This window comes from Lissotriton helveticus, chromosome 4_1, assembly GCF_964261635.1.
Source record: "Lissotriton helveticus chromosome 4_1, aLisHel1.1, whole genome shotgun sequence".
Classification (NCBI taxonomy): Eukaryota; Metazoa; Chordata; class Amphibia; order Caudata; family Salamandridae; genus Lissotriton; species Lissotriton helveticus.
The window spans coordinates 337,702,452-337,722,216 of NC_136063.1; positions in this window are offsets into that span (position 1 = coordinate 337,702,452).

Below are 19,765 nucleotides of genomic sequence, written 5' to 3' on the forward strand. Positions count from 1 at the left end.
GGGAAATGTCATCATAGAAAGGTTTGCAGTGTTGGGATCACCATTTCCCAGGTTTCAGGAGCAAGCAGATTGCATCAAAAATAGTTTTTTTCCTACTGTGTTTTGCATTTTTCTAAGTGGTATTCTGGGGTTTCCGCCTACTTGCAGTTTGTAGTGGAAACAGGTTTGAAACCCATATGTGATCCCAGAAGCTGTACATTTCTGAAAGACAAAATTCTGAATTCAGCAAGGGGACATTTGTGTAGACCCCTTCTCAAGGTTATCACAAATAAACAAACCATTGAAATTAAAAAATAATGAACATGACAAGGACAAAACGGTCATTTATGACAATGTTTTCGTCTGTAAATTAGGGCCAGATGTAGGTAGGCTATTACCGGTTGGTAATGGTCGAATTCGGCCGTTACCGACCAGTAATAGACTTTTCCTATGTAGGAGGCTTTTTTACCGATTCGGTAAATAACAAATCGGTATCTACCGATTCGGTAATTGACATTCATTCCTATGGGCCTCCAGGCCCATAGGAATGAATGGCAAATACCGAATCGGTAATTACCAATTCGGTAAATACCGAATCTTAATGATTCTGTATTTTTTACCAATTGATTACCTACATTGCATTTACTGATTCGAAAATATCGAATCGGTAAACTTCGGTATTTTAAAATCGGTAAAATAAAATTACCTACATCTAGCCCCTAATGTCATAATGGCCAATTCAAAAAAGCAATATACCGGTACATCTGATAGACCCTTATGATCGCAGGGATATATAGTGTGTGAGGATTCTCCAAAAACAGTCGATACCCAGAGTCATCAACTGAGCTGCACCCTATTATGCTTTTTCATTGTGCACAGAGCAATTCATATGATAAAATACAAAGAATAATACATGGGTATTGTTAGAAATGGGGGTCTCTAGTTGGCAATAGTTTGCACCGTTGTCCAAGTAGGGACCCTGCTTCCTAGTCAAGGTAAGGGGGATACACATCTAAAATAACCCCTGCTCACCCCATTCGAGCTTGGCATGAGCAGACAGGCTTATCTCAGAGGCAGTGTGTAAAGCATTGGTGCAAACATACCGTAACAGAGTGAAAACACTACAAATGGACACCACACCAGTTCGTAAAAGTAAGTAATTCTATATCTAAACCAACACAACCAAATATGACAAAAATTCAACATACAATACTGCAAAAATAAGTACTTTGCAAGATAACCTTCAAATTGCAAAAATAGCTGGAAAACACTCTTCTTCCGAGTTGGTACTTCCATCCGGGGCTACTGCGATGCTGACAAAGACAGAGTCTAACAGTTCCAGCCGACCATGTCGGGATGGGTAAGCTACAGCGGCCGACACGTTGGTGCGAGTCAGCCAGGGCAACCGTCGTGGGTGCGTTGCAAAATGGAAGCAGTGCTGCATGCAGTGCCCTAAGTAGGCGGTGCAGGCTGCGGCTTGGTGACCGTCGTCCAATGGCATCAGTGAGGCCAAGGCTTACAATGCGGAGTGAGATGTTGCTCGATGCGGTGCTGGCAAGTCACCGAGCAGGCGACGAAGCTGGTCGGTGTGCAGGTCGTGCAGTGACGGTGACGTCCGGGCAGAGTGAAGCGTGGTGGTGCGGAATGCGGTGCCCACAGGATGCGCTGCACGCAAAGGCTCAGTGACGTTCGCTCAGCGGTATCAGTGAGACAAAAAATGCTGTGTGAAGAGCGGTGGTACCTTCTGCGGTGCCTTCAGGACACAGAACCAGGGATGGACTCAGTGACTGAGTCGGCTGTTCTTTTCTTCTGCGGCGACTGAAACCAGTGGTTCCAGAGACGGTGCCCAGAAGGAGGGTGAAGTCTTTGCTGTTCCTGAGACTTCTTGAACAGGGGGCAATCTCTCCCTCAAACCCTTGAAGACACTTTGTCAAGCAGGATACACACACAGTTCCTCTCCTTCGCAGAAACAGCTACTGCAGGCCAACCCCAGACAGCACACAGTAAATGGGTAATACTCCTCCTCCAGCTTCTTCCAGCTGTCCTCCTTGGCAGAGGTTCCTCTTGAAGTCCACAACTGATCTAAAAGTCTGGGGTCTTGGTCCCACTTTTTATAGCACACAATCCCTTGTTCTCTGGTGGTAGAGAAGCTCTTTGTCCAGCCAAAACCAGTTCTGTCCTCTCTGGTGAAGCTGCCCGGCAGGAGGTGGAGACAGGTGTGAAAGAAATCTCCTCCCCTATACTAAATGCAGCCCAGGTCTATTCACCCCAGCCATGACTCACCCTGGAAAGGCAGGAAACACATCAACCCCCCCAGTTGCTGTCTGAGAGAATGCACATCCTCAGCCCCTGTCACTCGTAAGCCAGACAGTCAATACACAAACCTAGCAGAGGCACACTGGATCGCTAAGCACGAAACTACCTACTTTTAGCAGTGGTATTTTCAAACCCAGAATGTAAAAATCATCCTTTCTAAAAGATGCATCTTTAGATTTTGAGTTCAGGCATATTAAAATCAATTTTCTCATCTTGTTCCCATGGTCAGTAATAGTTATAAGATGTTATAATTAAACTCCCCATTCTATCCTATGGAACAGATAGCCTTTCAATAGTGAAACACTAAATTCACTGTAGTTCACTATCAGGACATGTTATACACATCACAACAAGTGCTGCCTTTCACAGACACTGCACCCTGGCCACAGGGGTACCTTGGCCCTACCTTAGGGGTGACTCACATGTAAGAAAAGGGAAGGTTAGGGCCGGGCAAGTGGGTGCACTTGCCAGGTGAAAGGGTGCTTCTGTGGGTGGCACAATCAGTGCTGAAGGTCTACCAGCAGCATTTGACTTACATGACCTGGGCACACACAGTGCACTGTACGAGGGACTTAGTGGTAAGTCAAATAAGCCAAACATGGAATCACCTGTCCATATACACAAATTACTGAGAGAGCATATGCACTTTAGGTCTGATCAGCAGTTGTAAAGTGCCCAGAGTCCTAAAATCAACAAACACAGGGTAAAAAACAGGAGGCATAAAATCAAAAAGTCTGGGGATAAACCCGCTGGACAAGCAAGGTCTAACAGGTATGAAGATAACCCCTGATTGCGTTATCACCCATATTATCATGTGGTTCAGAGGGCATTTTACAAAATGCCTTCTTTCCTGCACACTGCCTTACATTTGGAAGCCACAAATGCATGGAAAAATTGATAATAACAAATGTTCTATTATTCTGTACTTGCAGATGTCTCCTGATACAACTGGCACCAGCACATGTGGATGTGCCAAGTGCTTGTGTCACATTATGCTTCAAAATGCGTCCTGGATTTTCTTTTAACAATATGTGTAGATGTGGAATTGGGCCTTAGCTCTGCTGCCACCCCAGGAAACCTACGTTACCCAGACATTTATGAAACTAGATTCCCGGGTGGGATGGTAGGGTGGCTTTTGTCGTTCTCACAAGGTTTTCTTACCCAAAAGCCAGCGGCTGCCAGCATGAGTGGGGGAGGACGCGGGGGAAGTGGTTATTAAAAACTTAAATAAAACCACCATCTCGCCGTGGCTCTCCTCTGTAGTTCTTCCTCCCTGGCCTTAACAGTAAGCACACCCAGGCTCCCAGTTAGCCGACCACAACACTGCTTTAGCAGCGTTGTGAATGGTCGGAGCTCCATTTATCGGCGCTCAGACACTGACTGGGAGCCTGGGCATGTTCTACACACAGGCTGTAATGTAGCCTGCATGGAGAACATGCAAAGTGTGCGAGACAGTTTGTCCGGCCTAAGAGGGCCGGTCAAGCAGTCATTGTGCACTGAGGAGGGGCTACCGCTCGTCCCCATCCCCTGCCTCCTCGCGCAAAGCTGCGGAAGTAGGAGAAAATAAAATGGTATTAACCAGAGTTATCATTTTATTTCCCCTTTATTTCACTGCTAAAAAGAAGTGGGGCTACGCTCCTATGCCTTAGCAGAGGAACCACCATAGCCAAAAGCCCATGCAATCTTCAACCTTTGCCTAAAAACATAAATTTTCCTTATGTTTCTGTGAGTGAAACTTCTGGAATTTAAAGGTATCCCTAAACTGCCTACCACTATTGGTCTCCCAGTAAAAATGCTTCCCCACTTGTGTTGGTAAGCCTAGCTCCCATGACGGGAAGGAACCAGAGAGCGTGAAAGGCTAAACCCTCCCTGACTTAAGAGTACTTAACAAACTAAACTGAGAAAATCCCTTAGGAGAGTTCATAAATTGTGACATGTATAAAAGAATGAGTGGCACAAAGTAGGTTGCAGTAAAAAAAATGATAAAATAATTCTAACTGGGATTTTGAATAGGGATCTAGAAATTTGGTCCTGATGAAAGCCACTTGACCAGTTGAGGCAAACCCATGGCTGAAACATGTAGACCCTATATGTTGGAGTTGATCATTTTCTCCAACATAATCACATTGTGTTTTTAACCTTGCCAAGAGGCTCTTGAATGGATATACCTGTTGATACATTTAGGGCACTCCTAGGCCATTTAAGACATATATCCCAAGAACTTCCTTAACCTTCAAGGTTGAGAACTCCCAGACAAAGACCTGATGATGAAGCATGCCACTAAATGGACTAAAGTTAGAGTCTTTTTTAAAAAGTCAAAAGGATGTTTGATTTGGATGCAAATTAGCTGACGTCCCTCATTGGGGCGCATTTGCTCCCTTTGATTAGACATAATTAGATGTTGGAATTTAAATGAGCTCACTGTAAAATCTTCTGTCTCTCTCTTTGTGATTGAGAAATGTCTGAAAACTAGATGGGGGAGTCAAGGCTGGTGTGACTTGTACTTATCCCACAAAGTTTTCTAGACTTTACTTAATAGCCCTCAACTACCTCACATTTCTGTAAAGGAAATGTCCATAATCTACTCGGATGCTCAAATTTTCTACCACCCAGAATTTCCACATGTCCCCCGATAAACATGTTAACCCACTTGTGTGTGTGTGGGGGGCCTAGCGTCCTTGTCAGAAAAAGGCCCACAATGCAACATGAACAGATAACATTTTTCCACTCAAAACCGAGCCTTGTTTTTTCAATGTGGAGAGTTGAGAATGTGAACCTGGACTCAGCCACCACCCAGGAAAACCTACCATACACAACCATTTCTGACAACTAGACTCCCAGCGGAGTCCAGTGTGGTGTGAGATCCATGAATTGCACAAGGATATTTTTACCTAGAAGCCCTTGTAATCCTAAAACTTTGGCTAAACACACACATTTTCCTCACAGTTTTGTGAGGGAAAGTTCGGAATCTGCGGAGATCCACACATTTTCTACAACTCAATGTTCCCACAAGTCTCCTGAGAAAAATGGCACAAAATGTGGGTAGGCCTAGCGCCCATGGCAGGAAAGGCTCCAAAAATTAATGTGGAGAGATCAACACTCCCTGCCCAAAAAATGATCTGATTTGGCAATGTGGGTCGCTGCGATATTTTGACCTGGGCTCGACGGCCACCCAGGAAAACCTACTGAACTCAGGCATTTTTTAAAACTAAACACCCTTTGCTATCTAGTGTATGAGCTTTGCATGGATCCCACAACGCCCTGAAAACTTCAAACTTGGTCTAAAATCACACATCTTCCTTGCATTTCTGTGATGTTAACCTTCAGGAATCTGCAAGGATCCACAAAATTCCTTCCACCCAGTGATCCCCCACTTGTCCCGATAAAAACATTACCTTTCTTGTGTGGCAGAGATTAGTGTCCACTACATGAGTAGATTACGCCATGAACAATGGGAGTCCTTCCCCTGGATGCCCATTGCCACTAGATTAATCCTCAGCCCTATGTTTTGCCCAAATGTAAAATCCCTTATGCTTAGTAGACTTTCTATCACATCACTAAGGAGTAAATTAGGGCCAACGTTCCCAATTAGAAAATACCTGTGATCCAGTTCAAAGCCAACCTCTTATCATTGGTTATCTGATAGTTTTTTTATGCAACTGAGAGTTGATAAGAGTTAGCACTTGGTCAAACACATATAGTTAACAGTATAACCCATTTGGCTACACAATAAGGGCTAGGTATTAGTAAATAAAGTCAAGTCATAAGTTAGCAGTCAGGTTAATATAAATCAAGCTCAATACCATGCTGTAAAGGTACAGAATAACAACTGGATAACCAGATGTTCAGGCACATCGAAATGAGACAAACACGGCATTCAATCACACAATACAAAGTATTGACAGGAGAATCTGGTGCTCACAGAAGAGTCTTTGATCTTCTCTCTTAGATATGAATAATGTCTAAAGTCCTCAAATCTAGAGTCAAAACTATTAGAGACAATTTAATCTATAGGAGTCTCAAAAAGTTGGGGAAATGCGAAAAAAGATAAAAAGTATGAGAAGTATGCAGGAAGGTGTCTGTATTCCAGAAGCTTGGTCAAGATTCTTATAGGGATAGGGAATTAAGTGTTAGCCTAAGCCAGAGTCAGCCAGGAATCAAAGGGGTAAGCATAGAGGTCTGTACCTCAAAAGGAAAAATGGCCAACCTCAACATGTGTGAACACTAGTTAACACCACAAGAATCATCGGGGTAGCACCCATTGATGACACCATTAGGGGCTCATTTGTCCTTTCCATTCTCATGCTGTGAGCTGCAACCTTAGCAGACTCTCCTACGCCAGTTCTATGAATAAAATCGTCCTTGGTCAACTGTGACACTTCATCACATGACAAACTAACAAATCATGTGAACGTACCTTCAAAGAAAAGACACACAAGCAGAATTGGAAAAACAATATTTAGTACAGAAGCGAAATACAGGCCTAGTTGAGTCAAATTAAGCATCTTATTCCATAGTGCACATTAATACTTGATGTTTGTGTATGTACAACTACAAATGAATAATACATATGAGTACATAAATTCAGCACTAGATTCACGTTACACTTTAAGTAAATGTAAAGTAACTTTGAGTGCACAAGTACAACTATGACTAAAAGCTACATCATAAATACCAATGCGAAAACATTAGTTCATACGTTTACATAAATATTTCTTGTATCTAATGTAAATACATTTTAGGTATATGAGGATGGTTCATCAATACTCTAAAGACTATAATTTATTTTAATAAGGTTAAAGTACACAGCATATAGAGCATATAGAATTTTCTAGTTCTACAGTGAATGCACTTCAGTATTAAATGTAGGTGCAACACTTTACTTTAATAATATTAGAGCACACAGAGTATGTAGTGCTAAGTGGACATATATATTGCAGATTTGTGACATGTAGGGATGGAGCAAAAATTACACTCCCCCCCCCCCCTTTACTGTCTGCCCCCATGGTCAGAAAAATCCTGTTATCCTCTCTGGCCTTTCCTGGGCAGAATTGACAGAGACTGGTTTACCCTTTCTGAGGTGGAGGTGTGGCTCAGTGCCAGGGTGGAATGCCTCTACACACTTTATTGTGGCCAAATGCCTCTGTGCTAGCTGAAGTAAGCACCTGAGATATAAGAGGTAGCGCTTACTCATATGCTTTACTTGTCTTTTTCAGCTAAGGCGCAGTGGTGGCCCTTGAAGGTAAGCGCAGTGGGGATTGGAAGGGGTGGGAGGGTAAAAGTGACAAACGGCAGGATAGGGAATGCAAAATAAATAAATGTAACAACTTATCTTGTGCTTGCCGCACCGCTGCCCCCCTGTTTCTTCCCTTAGGAAGTAGATCCAGCACATGTGTGCCACATCTGCATACTGCACCATCACCTAGGGTGTGATAAGACATTAACCTAGGCCTGTCAGAACGGAGGGGTAGAGGGTAAATCATTCCCCAGGCTCTGCACATTTTAGGGCCTGTACTCGTGCTGAAGCATATTCCATTTAAAGATTTTTATAAATAACGCTGCCCTATTTATTCAGGACGAGGAGGCTAGCACAGATGCCAGATACTGATATTCCCTGTTTACTCTTTCTCCATAAGACTCATTCATACACTTTGAAACAGGTTCTCTTCCTTATAATGGCCCCACTTCTATTTGAGTGAGCACCTAAAGAACTTCTGATATGCATGCATTAACCTGTACATTTCAATACAGATTAATTTATACTTACATTACACGCTATTAACAACTAGACAGGGTTATTTGCATTTTTCTATGGCAATGACTCAATTTCATAGCAATCTACCTTTGGGGGCATATTTACTAAGTTTTAGCACTGTGTTTGCGTCACAAAAGACATAAATCAATCTTTTTTTTGCTAATTTACTTTCCAGGGCGAAACTTGTATCGCACTGGAAAACCACTTGATAATACCATCAAGCAGTGTATACTGCTGCTTTGCATTACTTAGCGCCAAGGATGCGCACAATAGGTGGTGCATGGGCATTCCCATAAAACCACCCAAGGTTTCTGACGCTGAGCCCTATTTACTTAAAAAAGTGCTACCGTTGAGAAGCACTCGCAGTGTGGGTCATCAAATGTCGCACTAGTGTAAAATAGTGTAGTTATGATATCTTGCCAATGCTCAACTTATCGGGACCCCACTGCTTTGTGGTCACAGGAATTTCAAAATCAACAAACATGAAAAGGAGCATATAATTACATAATCAACACAGGCGTTCTTTGTCAAAATATGGGACTGTGGCTCAAACTAACAAGGGAGTACTATACCACCCAACAACTCATTATGGTGAGCCATTACTGGTCATGGTCCTTTTTTTACTCTTGTTCATTCAGTGCAACATTAGAATTTTACTAATAACCCAACCCCGATGAAGTCCGCAATGGCGAAACATGTTGGCTGGGCTGAGGCACTATTGTTACACTTAATAATCTTCAACAAAGTGGATTGAAATTCATGCACAAGACTACTGAGGAACTTGAATGGATATTTGATCTTCAACATTTGATGATAGAATATTGTTTGGAACTTGTTGTACTGCTGTTAATTGAGCGAAATTGAATACATAATTATATGCTCCTTTTCATGTTTGTTGATACTTAAAAAAGTAGACAGGGTTTAGTGCGAGAAAATAACAACCCTTTTAATTAATAATAATAATAATAATAATAATAATAATAACACTAATAATAAACATTTATAGAGCATGCAGCTACCTCAAATGAGGAGTCACAGCGCTAAAGTGGATAACATTGTAGCCATGATAGCAGGGAACTAGTCTCTACGGCTGAACAGCAAAGTCTTCAAGGCCTTTCTCAACTCCTGTTTAGAGTGCATCAAAGGTAGTTGGAGGGGCAGGTCATTCCAGCATTTATAGATTCCCACCTTAAAAGTTCTGCCCCCCATTCTCACTTTAACAAAGTGGGGGATGAGAAGGTAGGATTTGGAATTGGACCGCAGCAATCTACCCTGCTGGTAGGGGCGAAGTCTTATCCTCAGATACTTAGGGCCTTTTCCCTAGTAGGCCTGGAAAGCATACGTGAGGGCCTTAAGTTCAACGCTCTTGGCCAAAGGGAGCCAATGGAATGTAAATGTAAATGTACAGGAATTTATATAGCGCAAATCACGAGCGGTTTCTAAGCGCTTGCTTAGGGAACCTGTCCTAGTATTCCCCTGTGAGATAACCCCGGCAGGGTATCCACAAGGTGAAAGCCAGGCATCCCGCCGCGAGGGGCCATTGTGGAGATTAAGCAAGCTATTGCCCAGAGTCGCAGAGTGTGAACCCGTGAATCGAGTAGGCACCGGAGCGAGAATTGTCGAGTCCATGGACATTTTAGGACTCAAGACCCCACCGAGCCGGGAATTGAACCCTGGTCCCGGGCTGACCTCTGCTTCCAGGTCTGCCTCCTCTAACCAGTGAGCCACGCTTCTCCACTGGAGTTGTCTGAGGTGGGGGATGATGTGGTGGCAGAGAGGGAACGTGCAGACCAGCCTAGCTGCCACATTTTGTACTATCTGCAGCCTGCGGATCAAGTCGCTGGGCAGACCCAAATAGAGTCCATTGGCATATTCGAGATGGGAGGTGACTAACGCATGCACCACAGTTTTACGAGCTCTCTGTGGAAAGAAGTTGATGAGTTTTCTAATAATTTTCATCTTACCAAAGCAGACCGCAGAAAGGTGCTGGATATGTGCAGAAAGGGATAAGTTATTGTCCCAACGGACACCAGGATTCTTGACCGAGTTTTTAGGGATGGGAGCTGTTCCCAGTTCTACCGGCCACCACAAGGCCGCTGGGGGAGGGACTGTTTGGTTAAAAAACAGAACCTCCGTCTTGTCGGCATTGAGGTTTAAAAAATTGCTGCTCATCCAGACGGAAATATTTTTAAGGAGCTCTCTAAAACAGTCAAAAACGGATACCGACACTTCACTAAAGGAAAACATCAGTTGGGTGTCATCCGCATAGGATATTACCTTGATTCCTTGATTCCTGTGCTAGCAATGAGGCACCACCCATCTTAGAGGCTTTGCCTCGGAGGAGAAAGGGTGGAGAAAGACCTGTTGGTCTCAGCTATGAAGGTAAGACATGATGAAGTACAAGGCCGCCCCACAGATGCCAATTTGCTTAAGACGATTGTTGGACCCGGCCCTTTGGGCAGGTTCACCCCGAAACTTTTTTTTTCTTTTTCCTAGCCTGTTTCTGTAACCTGGTGTTGGTGATTTTAGGTCTCTGCGCACTTTTTCACTGTGGTCCAGTGTAAAGTGCATGCGCTCTCTGTGTGTGGGGTGAGAGTGACCTGCCCTCCCATAGGAATGCATGGGGAATATGTGTGACCATGGTAGTTCCTGATGTGTGGGGAGTGCAGGGCCGAGTTTGGGATGTGCGAACTCGCTAAATTTAATGCTGCGCAATGATGTATGCGGCATGATTATGTCTAGTGTGGAAGTGCCACTTCTAGAAGTTGGCATGTTAGTGTAATTTGTCTCTGGCGTGTGATTGGCTGGAGCTGGCTGGTGAGCCTGGCTTCAGGAGTCAGGATGGGTCTGCCCCGGTGGTGAATGGAGCGATTAGCATGCTGATGTGAGGGAGGGGTACACCTGGGACCTGAATAGGGCTGGTCTTGCCCCACACAATGCTGGCTCCACCCCCTGTGGTGCGTCTGATGTCCCTAGCCTGGCAGTGAAAGGGAGTTCCCCATAACCAGTTGTAGCTGGTTCTTACATTGCCTACACCCTGCTAGACAAAGGGATTTTTGTGTATAAAAAGAGGCTGTGACCTCTTGTAAAATGTTCTTGTGGTCAACTTGAATCATCCAGGGGCGTGCTGCTGCTGGGGCCCAGGGGAAGGCTTGCCCCCCTGGGCTCTGCCCAGCCCCTGGATGCCCTGGAGGACTTCTTGGGGGCCCTTATGATGCTGGAATGATTCCTGGAACTCTTTTTCCTTGCTTACCAGCTCCCAGGCCCTTCTGCGCTCTTGGAGCGCTTCACTTTCCCCTTCTTTTTATGCTACAGGAGGGAGCGTGGGCTTTGCAGCGCGGCGCTGCAGCCCCTTGAAGGAGCAGTCCCCTGTGTAGGGATTCCCCCATCATGCCCGGCGGGTGCCTAACCCGATTATTTTAATTGTGGCTATGCAGGTGCCACCCTGCATGATGCCCTTGATTAACTGATTTAACTTTGCACGGGTGCCCACCCCGTGAATCACCGCCGCAACCCGAGCTGCTTGTTTAACCGTGCCGGGCCACTGCATACCGCGACCCGGAAGTACTGGAGGTGGGCGTGGCCTGGTATCCCCTTTGTTCCGCTTCCCTCTTGCCTGGGGAAGCCATTGCTCCATGCAGAAGAGAAAGCCCCGGGCCCCAGGAGGGGACCAGGGTGAAGTGGTGCAGCCGCGGCTGAGGCCGCCCATAGCATTGAAGGAGGGAAGCCCCGCGCCGACAGAGGAGACGTTGGCCCAAGCGTCGCAGGCTCGATTTCTACTTCTCCCGGCTGGGGAGAAGTCACGAAGAACCCAGCTGCTGCGGCCGAGCGAGAAGAGTCCTGGGTCCCGAGGGGGAGGGGCCCAGGGGATGCAGCGTGGCCTCTTGTCCTGCGGAGGGGGTGCGAAGCACATTGCCGTTGCCTGCCCCTCCACACAACCCGCATGGAGTCCGGACCGGTGAAGGAGCGAAGCCTCCCACAGCAGCTGGTGAGTCCGTGCTGGGCCGGGTGACGAATGGGGCATTCGGGTTACCGCCCCCAAGGGGGCAGATGGTATGGGAGGTGCCAGTCAAGGGCACCGAGTCAGAGCGCCTTCTTGGATGGCCATGTTTGCCAGGGGGGCTGGTTTGTGGGTAGGGCGCAAGGCCCTAATGTGATTTTTGCGCAATGTGATGTTACTATGCTTATGATGGTAATTGCCTAATGTGTTTTTTGGGCAATGTGATGTTACTATGTTTATGATGGTAATTGCCTATTGTGATTTATGTGCTAAAGGTGACATGTGCTTTAAATGTGGTGCTAGGAAATGTAATGCATCTAGTATGTTTTACGCACCCTGTGTTGATACCTCTAGAGATGGTTTTATCTGTGGAGGTTTATGTTAGTGAGCTTATGTTTCACTGTGAGTTATGCCCCTACATGTGATTTATTCTTAGGAGGCAGAGTCTAATGTGTTTAGACTAATGAGAGATTGCCTACTGTAGATATACCGTTTAGGCCTAAATGTAATTGTTGCGTAATGTGCTTTGCCTTTATGCTTGTGTTATACTTCTAAATGTGCTCATGCTTAGAAGTTTACTTTGCCTAGTATGTTATACTAGTGAGTTTGTGTCCCTGCGTGATCTAGGCCTATGGTTATTAGTATTGCGTAGTGTGTACCTACCTTTACCAGTGGTTACTGGTGTTCTACAATTGTCAGTTTGTGTTAAAGTTATTCTAAGTGCTAGTTCTACTAAGTGCTGATTCTGACAGTGGCCCACGTGGCCCTGTCCTGGTGTAAATAATCCCTTGTGAATATTGCCCGTGCCAGTTGGCACAATTTATATTGTATTGACAATACAAAAGTTATTTTTATATAGCCTTGTGTGGAGTTCCTTTTGTGGTGTGCCTAGAATGTTGTTGCTGTTGTGTGCATGCGCAAATGCTTTACACATCGCCTCCGGGATAAGCCTGTCTGCTCGTGCCAAGCTACCAAGGGGGTGAGCAGGGGTTATCTTGGCGTGTGACTCCCTTGCCCTGACTAGAATGGTGGTTTCTGCCTGGCTTTGGCGTAAGCCTTAGCCAACCAGAAAATCCCAGTTCTAACAACGATCAAGCAAGATCGTCTGGGACACCATGTCAAATGCTGCTGACAGATCAAGAAGTACCAACATGGTCGCCGCACCCTCATCTACCGCCTAGCGAATGGCATCAGCCATCTCTTTTAGGGTGGATTCAGTGCTGTAACCAAGGTGAAAGCCCGTCTGAGAATCATGCAGAAGTCCATTAGATTCAACAAAGGCCGCCAACTGCTGATGCGCTAATTTCTCTAAGATTTTCCCAGGGGCCGAGTGAAGAGAGATGGGCCTGAAATTACTGGCGATTTCCAGGTCAGCATTTGCTTTCTTCAATATGGAGAGGAGAAACACATATTTCCAGCCAGTTGGAAAGACCCATAGCCTGAGTGAGGAATTCCAGATGGTATTAAGGGGAGGGGGGCAGTTTAAGCTATTCTGCCAGCACACTGCAACATCGAGCTGGCCAGTGATAACTAGGTGACCCAGATTTGCATTTCTGCAATTCGACCAGGGAGGCCTCAACAGGAACCATAGCGAACTCAGAACATACTGGCCGGTTCTGGCTATGGTGACAGATTGCGTCCTCCCCAACTAGCGTGATGATCTACAGGGAACGAGGCATAGATCTGGGAAATTTTCTCCTCAAAGAATTTCGAGAGATTGTTGCACATCTCCACAGAAGGAACCACAGGGTGCTGAAGTGCCGAGGGCTTGGTGAACGATTTCACGACCTTAAAACTTCCCTGGAGGAATTCCTAGCACTGACAATCTGGTCGGCCAGGAAATCTCTTTTCTTAACATAGGAGAAGTTTACGGTATTCTTTTGGAGCCCTTCCATACCCAATTGTATCCTCTGTATCGTAAGATTTTCTCCACTTACGCACCTGTCTTTTCCAGTCGCTTTTTTTTTAGCTCTGATGTCCTCGGTGAACCAAGGAGCGGTGGGGGTTTCTCTGGCTGAACTAAAAAGCTTCAATGGCGCAAATAGATGCTGTGAAAGAGAAATGCTTTCATTTGTCTTTCCATTTTCAGCTTTGCATGCGTGCTGCACTGTACAGCACACACATAAAGTGGGAAAAGGTTTATAGTTAGTCTAAGCATATTTTTTTGTATTGGAAGGCTATCCTTCCAGTACAAACCCTATGCTAGACTCACAGAGAAACCCTTGCAACATGGTGCAAAGGTGTGTCCATGGCGCACAGTAGCATATTTCTGCGCAGGCCTATTAAGAGGGGGTAGGTGCCATATTTCTGTAAATATGGCGGTCTCCTGCTCTCTCCTACTCATGCAGCGAAGTGCAGCACTCTGATTATAGTAAACTTGCCCCTTAGTGCATTACAGTTTTAAAACATTTCATGATGAAGTTTTAATCAACGAAACAATTACTGTTTAAATCAATAATGAACGTATTACACTCTGAGGAAATCGAATCAAGATTTCCTTGTACGCCACGTCTACCCTATTGTACTCAGCAATATTTTCGAAAAGAATCAGCAATGGCTAATGTGTAACATATTTGATCCAGGCCAGCGTAAGAGGGATGGGCTGCGCGCTCACTGTCTTACATTATTCGGTATAATGGACCGCACGATCAATGCATCCAGAAGGATAAGCATCTAGACCAAAACCACCACAAACCTGCACAATGCCGCATCCGCAAATAGAATCTCTCCATTGTGACGACCGCATATGGTTTGCTGAAAGTCTATGGGCTCACATATTAAACTATGCCTTAGAAAACCGATTATCCTAGACTTTATCGTAGCCTTTAAGAAGTCACACATGCACTGTGCGTGCAATTTATTGCGTCTGTCTTTATAATGGAGAGAGATGGTAGCATCTGAACACGTGTAGATTCGGGTCCTGCTTTCCTTGGCAATATCATAATTGAGATCTTCCATTCTGTTTCTCCCTTAGCTTTTTAACAACCTTGGTATCTCTTTGTAATTACAAGAAGTATATGAATAGGGGCAAACGGCAGTTTTTTTTATATCTAGTAGAGCTGAGAAGAAACACTTACTTTTAATCACAGAAAAATGCTTAATGAATCGCCCCACAATTGAAGAGTTTGGAGTTAGAACATATTGTATCATGCAGACGGAGCTGCGTTCTTAAACCATCCCAACATTCGATCATTTCTTTCTTCGTCGACATAGAGTGTATTTAGGCGAAGTTTGTACAGGTGTCCGTGGAATTTAGTAATGCATCAGTTATGAATTATGCATGAAATGATGTGCAACGTTGTGTCTTAACACTTGAGTTATACTATTATTGTTTGTTTTTATATATTTATCCCCTGCACTGTATTTATACGATCTAAAAAAAAAAATGTCCAATAAATGTTCTACCAATATTTTCTACATCCTAGAAGTGCAAGTATCTGATTTTCATGGTTTCCTGGGAATAATGTCTAACTAGCATTGGCACCTCTGGCTTTCCCAGTGTGTTATTGTTTCCACAGGTGACAACATTGCTGCATATGTGCCTCGTAATGATTTTTGATAAAAACATTTCAGGATTTCAGCTGTGGGAATTGAGAGTAGAGCAGGAGCCGAAAAGCAAGTGCCCCAGTAGCAGTCCGTAGTTATTAAAAATCCGATTTTAAACATCAAACATGGAATATCTTTGAAACATTTTTTTAGGCTTTTTCTAAGCAGAGTTATGAAATTAAGGGCATGATTCAGAAGTTGGCAGACATGATAGTCTTTCACAAATGCGGCAAATATCCCGTCCGACTTATTACAAGGGAATTAAATCTCTAATTCGGTTCCTTAAACTTTAATCCTGCCTAAACTTACTTAGACATGAATGCATTTCCCAAAAGTTGCAGGTAGTCATAGGACAATTACTTTGAGCAGATGCGGCCACACTCTGGAATATTACGTCTGGGCAGATGTAACCATGCTAGACCAGTTACTCTACCTAGATTTTTTTTACCTCAAGGGAGGCGAGGAAGTCATGAAATTCTAGATGTATTGCCTACAAAAGACAGTCAAGTTTCTAATGCCACAAATCTAGACTGTTGGTATTTTATGTTATCTGTTTTCAGGTAGGGGTGGGTGTAGTTCGCGAAGTAGCGCTACGTGAAGCTACGCAAAGTGCACTTCGCACTACTCGAGCTACGTGTAGCCCTACGCGAACTGCGTTGTAGCATGTTCGCACTGTGCAAGATGTCGTTTTCAATGATTGCACAGTGCGGACAAGCATCCGGCACTGTGCAATCATTGAAAACGCCATCTTGCACAGTGCGAGTTGTACTTTTCTGCCGCTCTAGTAGATTTTTACTCGAGGACTGGTAGTTTCTCATCGCTAGTAGTCGCGAGCATGCGCGACCACTCGCAATGAGAAACCTGACCTCCCCGCGTTGAGAATCTCGCCGGGAAGATTATTTTCCATGCTTGCGATTGGCAACTTGATGTTGCTGATCGCGAACAAGGAAAAAGTCTCACGAGGATGCCATTTTGCATGGTCGCCAACTTGACGTTGAGGACTGCGAGCAAGCAAAAAAATGACCGCTACACTACACTACGCTATGCATGTTTGCACTGTGCCACGTGCAGTTCGCGTGGTGCGAAGTTGTGCAAACTTCGCAAACTACACCAGCGTAGCGTAGTGCTTTGCCCAGGGTTAGTTTTCATCTCGGAGGCTGAAAATAAGATAAGTGACTGACTGTACCAGTAGTCTTGCAGGATGGAAGAACTCTTTTCTTTTTCTTTTTTTAGCTATGATGAGTTCTAGGTTACTCCCCTGAGTGAGTCGGTGCAAAGCAGAATCAGTGGAGATTAATGTTGGCCAAACAAACCACTAAAAAGGCAACACTTTCATAAAGTGGTGAGGAGGTTAAGGGCTTTGCTACAAGATATTAAAATGAGCGTCCTAAATGACAAGAGGAATAGAAAGTCAAGGAGGGGCAACATGCATGACATTTCTTTCTGAGGTAGCCAGGGAAGAGTTGTTGAAGGCTCTGTGAACCATGCAAGAAGTCTCAATAATCAACTGCTTTCAGATAGGAAGTCTAAGAATGTCGGCTAGAAAAACATCACAGATGATTTAGTGGGTAGATTTAGAACCAACCCAGCAGTGATACGTTTAGTAATAACAAGATTTTTCCCGGTTTCCAGAAAGAGAGAGTTCCTGTCGTCCAACCACCAACAGTTTTGCTGGAGGTTTCGGGAGGATGAGCATCTTAAAAGGGACAACAATGCCCAACTATCTGGTTGACTTGCTTGGTAAATGGAAGCTTCCTGTCAGGGCGTGGCTAAGCAAGCCACAATGGCGGTTGTGTCCCGCTGAGGCTCCACGATCGGGCCGGCATCCTACCTGGTTCCGAGGTTGCCGAGAGCCACACACGTCGAAATCAGCAGTTGGAACATACCCGACATCTAAGGCGATCCCGCAGTCCCTGGCAATCTGCTCAGAAGCAGTGGAGAAGAACAATCGACCCACCTGAGGCGAGCGCCGAGGCTCAAGATGGCGCCGGCCACTCCGTGACTCCGCGCCTACAGCCTCACTCGGACGTCGGAAGCTGTACATCTCCCAGATGCCATCTCTGAGAAGACTGCGAAGCCGACGGAGGCCTGTTGCCAAGAAGCCCTCCTGCACCAGACTCACCCTCACCAAGGATGCCAGGATCCGAGTAGATGCGGCCCCGCCATTTTGAATATACCGCACTGCCGCTACTCCAAGCAGTGTCCCGTCTCGAGTGAACAATGCAGCGGCACCACAACATAGAAAGATACCTGCTCGCGGACGCTGAGACTTGAGCCTCACCAGCGCTACCAATTTCCTCCCGGCTCGCCTGACCCCAAGATGGCGCCCGGGGAGCCCCGCGAGTGAAGATACGAACGCGGTGGTCCCCAAGACGTGCTCGTCAACCAGCTAACTGAAGGTGAGCCGTGCGCCTCAATACCCCTTTCGCAGCGCTTCCCTGAGTGGACGGCCCGGCGAGGCCACATTACCGAACTGCTAATCTCCTCCTAGGAATGTCACAAACGCTGCCTGACCCTAACATGGAGGAGTGCTAGTTCTCCCAGGATCGTAACTTGGACTACATCTATCACTGGGACACAGAACTGGGGCCCCTGCTCTGCATACCTACAGCGTATCATCTGGAGGTCCTATCTCTCTGCTTCCCCCCCTCCCATCCAGGACACGCAGCTCCAAGGGACCTGGGGGCAGAAGTGAACTTACACTGACAACCCGAGCCACGTGGCAGTCTGGTGGGCATCGTTCAGCACCCCGCCCCCAAATACCTGGGCAGAAAACCCGCAGAGCGACACACTCTCTCTCACCTTTGACGCCGAGCACTGTCCCCCGATATTGCCACCATGGGGAAACCAGGGTTACACAGACACCTTCTGTGCCAGAAACGGCTCCAGAGAATATGCCACACACACGGGCACGGTCGCAAACCACTACATTGCAGGCTGACCCAACTGTATCAGCGAAACTGGACCAAGTGTTGGCGGCCATCGAATTATCCCGGCTGTCCATGGATGAGCGACTAGGCACCCTGGCAACCGACATCAGCCTAATCCGCGATGATAACCGGAAACTCGCGGTCAAAGTAAAGGATGGAGAGAAGACACTAGCCAACCTACAACCCGTGGTTAAAACACATCAAACTACGCTACAGGAGGTCCTACACCGCATGGCGGTCATAGAAGAGCGCGCAGATGATTTGGAAGGAGAGTCGAGGCGCTGTAATATACGCGTGCTGGGTCTGCCGGAGAGAATTGAAGGTTCAAATCCCCTGGACTATATGGAGACATAGATAAAATCCTTTACCCCAGCCACGGACCGAACTACATTCTTTTCCATTGAATGCGCCCACAGGGTTCCAGCCCGGAGACCACCACCGGGATTTGCCCCGAGACCGATGCTGGCAAAGTTTCTACACTTCCGCGAACGGGACGCAGTACTCCAAGCGGCCCGAGTGGCAGGTCCCCTACAAGTGGAGAACAAACAAATAATGATTTTTCCGGACTATGCGCGCGCAGTTCAACAACAGCGGTCCTCCTTCCTCGATGTAAAGAGGCGACTACGCACGAACAATGTCCAATGCTCCTTGTTGTACCCAGCTCGCCTCAAGATCCTACACAAGGGCTCCGCCATCTTCTTCACCACCGCTGAGGAGGCACAAGACTGGGCGGACCAGCATTGCCCATTACAGTCCAGAGTAAAGACCCAGCGCAACTCAAGCCCCAAACCACCGAGATCCAGGAGACGCGGCCCGAAGCGACCCCACAATGGCACCACCTGAAGGCCCGGGTCTTCTCCCCAAGAGTCTCCAGACTTGACACAAATAGTGCGAGAAGGCCGGGAGGCCCTACAGGCGGTGATGGATCTGCAAGCATTGCCCCTCACGCAGGACATCGATCGACCACCACACGTATTCACATCGGAGGGGGAAAACGACAGCCATGACACAGTGCCCGGGGGAGGCTCCACCATCCCCCCCTGGTCACCCCACAAACAGCTGATGCTATCCTGGACGGACAATTGGGTGCCTCTTCAATGTGAATGAATTCCACAGACATTATCACGGGCGCCCGGTTCACACTGAACTCCCTTAGCATCGCGCAAGCGTTCTTTTTACGATGTGCTGGCTCAAGCGTGACATTCACTGATCCTCCAAAGGCCCGATCCGCACGCAGTC